The following is a 7,869-nucleotide window of genomic DNA, read 5'->3' as shown; positions in this document are numbered from 1 at the left end:
AGCAACATAGAAGTTTTAGGACCTCCTGAGTCCACCGGAACTGACAGATCTGCAAATGGTTGCTCCAAACTTGAGTTCCAACACCTGGGCAAAAAACGCAGGAATTGACACAGTGAGTCAGAAATCCACTGAAATGATCTCAGATTCAAGAATGAAGGTGTTTCCAAGCTCCTGAAGTAATGTGGACACCAAAAGCAAGCAATAGTTGCCTCCATAAGTCAATACGGAGTCTCTGTCATCGAACGGAACAGGGAAAAGCTCAAAAAACGACTTTTTCTTTGAAAGCTCTTAACAGGCTCTCAAAACCACTTCGCAAAGCCAAAATGACTTTTCCAAAGGTTCCTCCAAGGTCTCTGCACACTCGGATGCAAGTAAAGTCACCCACAAAGCTTCCCACAAAGCTTCTCCTTCCTCCCACAGAGCTGCTGAGCTTCCAGCATTCACGCACGCTCAGCTAGATCACTCGGGCTCTGATACCAGTTGAGAGTGCTCTCAACGGAAGCAAGAATGGAAGAAGGAGAGAGAGAGACAGAGAGCCACACAAGTTTTGGTGGGTGCAGAACCACCCTAATCTTCTTTTTCATTCATTTATATATGTGTTTGAGTATTGTACATAACTGGGGTTAAGGCACAGTGACCTTTAACCCCCACACTACTATGACTCAAATAAAGACCTGACTGACACAACTTACTAGCTGCTTCCCTGCATGACAAAGCTATGAGCACGGAGCTCTGATCATGACCCTCATCAAGACCTCTATGGCCCAATCACACACAGCCTCCACGTCGTCAAACATAGAACTGCCAACCTTAGGCCTCCCCATGAGGGCATAGTACAGCCAATCCCAATACCACCGCCCTTGTTGTTGGTCCATGTTCCAAAGATTCCCTAGGCAATGAGTGGGTTCTCCGTGATAAGCTAGACAACAACTAGTTTTCTTGTTTTTTGCTTCCACCATCAAAGCCATAGGGATAGTTGGTTTGTGTGGTTTTTTTTTTTCCAAGAATTAATAGATGTTTCTTTTCTTTGGGGGAATAAAAGCAAATTTTGTAAAGTTTTTTTAATTGTAAGTGTCCAATATTGGGTAAGCCAAGACATTTACACTATGTGCTTGATTTTTGTAGTCTTTGAGGCTACCTTCTTTGAGTATATATATTCCTTCTTCCATCTTATTATTGGGTCAAGAGCATGTGCTGGAATTACATATGTAAGATTTTGTGTATGGCCCAGCATTCAAGAATTATCTTATTATATGGAACTGAAATACTATAGGTACTCTATATGGGTAACCTATCCAAAAAGAGAGTTGCTTTGCTGAAATGAGTTCCCACATAGCGGAAAGAAATACATTGAGGCCATACGTCACTCTGCGAGGAAAAGACACCTCATATTGAGGGGGAATACTTAGATAAATAGCCAATCGATATGATAAACCAAGACAAAATTTGCAAATACATGTACCAACACATTTAGCACACTCTTGCTGAGGTAAGGTACCAAAACTAGCTCCATATGCTTGTCCTACTGAGGTAGAGTCTTCAAATCTGCCACTACCCAGCTTCTTGTAGGATTCAATAGCTACAAAAGTGAGTCATGTTTCTCATGGTTCTCACACCGCCATACCTTATTGTGTCTTAGAAGGCCAAAAAATTTGCAGATCAACAACTTGAAGAAGTCGAATTTCTTTGTAGTAGGCATTAAAAGGAGAAATCCCCCTTGAGAAATAGAGAAATCCAATACAAACAAAGTAACCAACTTGTTGACAAAATAGGTATGCAGCTTATCTTATGGCAGTGACTTGCTCTACTGTGGCCAATGTAGGACCAAGACCATAAAATGGCCAACACCCATTATGATATTGCTTCTATTGGTCTTTGCCCAATCTTGTTTGACCCATGCCTATAGGAGATATCCCTTTGGCCTTTTCCATTATTGGCATATTAGAGGTCACCTCCCCATCTATGAGCCCCCAAGTGAGGAGATCATTGGGGGGGGGAACTTAGGGTTTGAGACAATGCCACATTGGCAACACTATGGCTACCATGTGCATAGTAATCAAACAAAGACACAAAGAGAGGAAGTACTTGGTAGAGAGAAGCCACCATGGAGGGTGGATTTGGGGCACAAGTGCCAAGAGGCTATACATGTTTAGAGAAGGCAAGTCTCTCGAAGGTTTCCAGCAGTAGCAAGGGCTGCGTGGACGGGGTGATGACATCAAAAGCAGCACAAAATAGGCACGATAACATCAGCATGTGTACAGAGGGGATGTGCAAGCTGTACGAACCTAGAACTAGGGTTGGAAGAAGCAAAAATAGAGGCAAAACCAACAAGAGCTCGAGGCACATGAAATGGGCAAGTTTTGGGCAGTAAAGGAGACCCCTCTAGTGGTTGGAATTTAGAGCCACAGAGCGTAGGCCCATGATTGGATGCCATATAGCCAAGTGAGGTCTACTAGGCCCTAAAAAGAGCTACTAGTAGCTAGCATTTCCACACACCATGGTCAGCCCAAAAAAACCCAAGATTTGACCTACTTAGTCATCTATTTTGAGGTATTTGCCCTAAAAATGGGGCCTTTGGGTTGCCATAATGCATCACGTGTAGTAGCAGATCTAGAGCAGAAAGGAGTAGCACAACATGGCTTCCGTTGGGCCTACATCTAAGAGATGAAGGAGGCATACATGATGCTACAAACTTAGCTCAAGTGAAGCTACCCAACTAGGCTGACTACTCGGGTAGTGAGGTGGAAGAATCACTAGACAATGAGTCTACATAAGCTCAAACAAGGATGTAGGCTCAGAGATCTAAGAGTGCCAAGCAGATAGTAGGATAGCTTTGGTAAGATCAAAGGTGCGCCAACTCCCTTTAGTAAGAATACCTATGAAAATTGGTATGAAATGAATTTAACAATATGCCATGAGTAAAAGTTAGTCAAATTAGCAAGATTTTGTTCAAAACTAAAAGAGATTCAAATATGTCTTCACAACTTGAAATTTGGGTAACACATGAAAAAGTTACATGATTTTGAAAGGAGTTTGGTTTTAATATTTTAGTGTAATTTTTGTTTTAACCCCCCTTATCCAAAAGATTCCCCCCTTGGGTCTCACATATTATGAAAACTATGTGCAAATCTTAAAAGCTTTCATATTTTCTGAAGTATAAACCTTATACTTTGTGGAAGAGAGGATTGGAGATTGTCATATTTTTCCTTTACATATTTAAAAGTTTTGTAAGAAATCCATGCATATTTTCTATGGATCTTGTCCCCCCATACCCTAGATTTTGAATGAGGGTAGTAACATAATATATAATGAGTTGGTGGCCCAAGATTGTCTATTTAATAGCTTGCATACACATCTATGATTGTGAAGTACACACAAGTAAATAAGTTTGATTTTATAGTGAAACACTTCCAAGTGTAGTTCCTAGGACACTCTAACAGTCTTCTGCTAGTTGGATCCCATTCCTACCATCCATGGGCACATGGCTTGGCTATTTCCAGCCCCACAACCATCCCTAGAATAGAGCATACTGCTAGTTGACTAGGGTGGCCCATATGGATTTCCTAAAATAGGACGTTTTCAACCCCACAGCCATCCCTAAAATAGCGCATATTGTTAGTTGACTAGGATGGACCACATCCACCATCCCTAAAATAGGGCATACTATTAGTTGACTAGGGTAGCTCATATGGCTTCCCTAAATCTAATCTAAGAAGGAGATGTACTTGCCATGCACACAATAGCCCTAACTCTTCCCCCTCTCCCATCCCTTGCTGCATATGGGGAAGGAAGAGGGAAAATTAGGGAAGAAAATATGAGAAATTTGGTTAAAGATACGCGGAGAGAGAGAGAGAGAGAGAGAGAGAGAGAGAAGTTTTGAGCTTTAAGAAAGAAATTTAAAAAAAAATAGGAGAAATTAGAAAAAATTAGGGAGAGTTTGTGAGATAGAAAGAAAAGGAATTAGAAAAAATAGGAAAATGATAAATTAAGAAATTAAGTGGATGCAAAAGAAAAAGGAGAATAGTAAGTGTATGTGTGTGTGTACCCACCTTTGCCCCAGTAGGATACAACACACTAACATACTGTCTACCTAAAAAGGACTAGTAATGTTTTAGAAGTGTCAAATAAGCAGTGGAAAAAGAGTAAGAGAAGTGCTTGAGTAAGACATGCAATTTTGGAGCAATGGGAGCTATTGGTTTTGCAAGTAACCAATGAAAAAAAGAGTTTATATGATAGCCATAACAGGGATGAAATGGACTAATTTGGGAATTGTTTGGGGTGGAAGACTTCTTAGATAGAAGAAAAAACCAAAAGAAAGAGAAAATTGCTCGGCGAGCAATGAAGTGAGTCAAAAGGAAATGCCATGATGACTTAAATGTAATAAGTGCAACCATCCAAAGATGCTTGGGATAAGGGAGAAGGAGTCGGAAGAGGGTTGTTGAGAGCTTTTGATTAAAGCAAAACATCCCATGTAAAATTATGAAAGGAAAATAGGACAAGTTAGAGAAAGGAGTCAAGAAGCCAAAAAAGGCCTTAATGACTTAAGTGTACTATGTGCAACCTTCCAGAGTTGCAGGGGAAAGGACATGTGTGTGAAAGACAAGACAACAAGTCCTTTTGCATAGTGAAAAGACAAAAGAGTCAGGGTAAAGGATAGAAAGAGAACATTATAGAATTGAGGAAGAGTTTGAGTATGTAGGTAAAGCACCTACGAAATTGCATTAAAAATATATAAGAGATTTGATAAGAAATGACAATAATGTTTTTGCAAAAAAAATTAGAGCTTAGTGAAGTCCTGATAAGAATCTCTTTTATTGAAGAGGAGATTCTGCATATCTGCCATCATACAACAAGAAAACATGGTATGAACCAGCTTAACTTTAATTGGGAAGACAAATGTTCCCCCCCCCTTGTTATCTAGGCCACAATAAAATAGTGTCTTAAACACAGACTTAAACAGCTTGATGTAGACTTTAAAGGTGTAAAAAAAGGAGCCTAGAGAAATTTTGAAAAAAAGAAAAAAATATTGAAAAAATTAGTTTTAAATATTAATAAAAATAATTAGAAGAAAATCAAGTGAAATTAGGAAAATTATGGGGAAGGAAGAGGGAAAAATAGGGAAGAAAATAGGAGAAAATTGGTTAAAGATGCGGGGGGAGGGGGAGGGGGGGAGAGAGAGAGAGACAGAGAGATTTTGAGCTTTAAGAAAGAAATTTTAAAAAAATGATGAGGAATCATGAAAAATTAGGGTGAGTTTGTGAGATAGAAGGAAAAGGAAGTAGAAAATAGGAAAAGGAAAAATTAAGAAATTAAGTGGATGCAAAAGAAAAAGAAGAATAAAGTGTGTGCACACGCACACGCTCGTAAATTATAAGGGAAAGGGGGGTAACATATATTTTTAAAAAAAGGAGCCTGTGCTACAATGTATATAGCTCATATGTGCCAATATGAGAGAGAGAGAGACCCCGCCAGTGGCCGCCGCCCCCCCTCTTCTATGTGTCCACACACCTTTAAAAAAAAGAGTCCTTACCCTAACCTAACCCTAGTTAGACTAGTTAGGCTAGGTTAGGTTTCATTTAGGTTAGATTTAACTGTACTTTAACTATAAATTTATCTGGTAGACTAACTATGATTAGTTCAACTAACTGTAGGTAGCCCAGAGTTAGGTTAGAGTAACCAAATTACGGTCAGGTTAAGTAAACTAACTAGTTAGGTTAGTGGCTAACTAATAGTTACACTAATTAGATTCGTTCAGTTACATCAACCGGGTTAGGTCAGTTCGTCTCCCCCATGTGAATGTGTAAACACTCAAAGACTAGAACCTAATGAAATATATTTTTGGCAATGTGTGAGAGATAATTTGCAAACATCAATCACCTAAATGAACTATATTTTTGGCAATGTGTTAGAGAGCGATGTGAGAGATATTTGCCAAATTATTTCACATAGAACCTAAATGAACTATATTTTTGGGCAATGTGTGAGAGATGATTTGCAAACATCATAGACCCAAGGCCAAAACCTAAATGAACTGTATTTTGGCAAGACTAAAACCTAAATGAAGTACATTTTTAGCAATGTGCAAGAGATGATTTGCAAACATGTGAATGTGTAAACACTTGAAGAGCCAACATGTATATCACACTGATCTCCATCTTCATACACTCAATGGATATAGACATGGATGCCTTGCTCACCAAACCCCAATACTAAACCTAAATGAACTATGTTTTTGGCAATGCATGAGAGATGATTTATAACATCAATCACCCATCAATGCGAATGTGTAAACACTTGAAGAGCCAACATGTATTATCTCATTCATCTCCATCTTCATAAACTAGATACAAGCATGGATGCCTTGCTAACAAGTACTAAGTTTAAAGGTGTAGGGCTTCGAAAGACCTCAGTGATGGAGTTTAATTAATTGATGATGGAGCAATGTTAGTGATTAAAGGTGAAGACTATGCACTTAAAGGCCACTTTGATTGCATAATCATTGAGATAAATTTCGATTAGCAAAGTAGTATTAACCTAGAAGGATTGAGAACTGCATCCAAGTTCCATCTATGAGAATCTTATCTATCAAAAGATCAAGAGAGTAAACTACATGCTTGTGATTTAAATTAAATTAAGAGACTATTAAGACTCACAATGATGTATCTCATGTGGGTCTTGATAATTTCCATCACCACCTTTTGCATTCCAAGTCATTTGTGAGATCCTTGAGTAATTTAAACTTAAATTAAGAGACTATTGAGACTCACAACGCTGCATTTCATGTGGCTATTGATAATTTCCATTACCACCTTTTGCATTCCAAGTGGTTTGTGAGATCCTTGAGTAAGTGGGTGCAGTTTGTCTACATTGTATTATGCTACTACAACTGTTGCATAGTATCCAATCATCATCAAGAAAATTCGTTCAGATTGTTGGTGCCATCTTTGACTCATAGCAAAGAATCCCAAAAAATCAAAGGAATGCAACCACCCTTTGATTCTTTTGCTCCTGTGTTACAATTAGTGGCACAATTTGATGCGAAATCCAAGGAATGCAGGCCCAATTGCAACTTGTTTAGGGTGAAGGTTGCTTTCACACAAGCAAGGTTCCACTAGTGTGTAAATGATTAGAGTAGAAAGCCAAAAAGGCAAGATCATCAAAGGCAGATTTTGTACTGCACAACTTGAAATAGGAGATTTGTAATTTTTGAATGGCACCAAAATGGCTCAATAGTTAGGGTGATATGCTTGGGGCTATTAAATTCAAGCTAGCCATAAGTGGCTACCTAATTGGCTTGAATGTAATGAAGTGCATTACTCCAAGCGACCTAAGTACTAATTGTATTTCTTCTAATTGCATGCGGCTCTACCACATGGTGACCCCCCCTAATCCGATTAGGACATTGTAGGTTGGCCAATCCGAGGCACCAAAAGAGCAAATGCCCCCCCCGTAGCTGGGCCACGGCAACCTAGCAGTTTGCGGAAGACGAGAGTAGCTCCCTGTGCTAGCTAGGAGTGCTAGCACAATGCTACTAGCAACAAAAATGAAGTGTCCCAGATTCAAGGGAAGCAAAAAAGGTAGCGCAAGTGCACCAGATCACCTAGTCTAATGTTCCAACACTAGGTTGGCATAGGCAAAATCGGGATGCTTGGGCTAGGGCTACAATGCTAGCATTAACTCTCCTTCAGTAGGGGGAGTGGTTATCATCCTTGTGTCTATAGCTGGCAACCGCCGAGGCCAGCTTCTTTTAACATGAGGGGACACTCCATCACCATGCCCTACTTCTATGCCCAAGTGATAATATTAAAACCCTTTACCCTAGTGATAACTTCATTACTCGATAGTCATGCCTATGGCAACTAAGTCTGG

The sequence above is a fragment of the Dipteris shenzhenensis genome, chromosome 19, assembly GCF_047967505.1.
Source record: "Dipteris shenzhenensis isolate YYH24624 ecotype China chromosome 19, Dip_SZ_1.0, whole genome shotgun sequence".
NCBI classification, from domain to species: domain Eukaryota; kingdom Viridiplantae; phylum Streptophyta; class Polypodiopsida; order Gleicheniales; family Dipteridaceae; genus Dipteris; species Dipteris shenzhenensis.
This window is presented reverse-complemented; position numbering follows the sequence as displayed.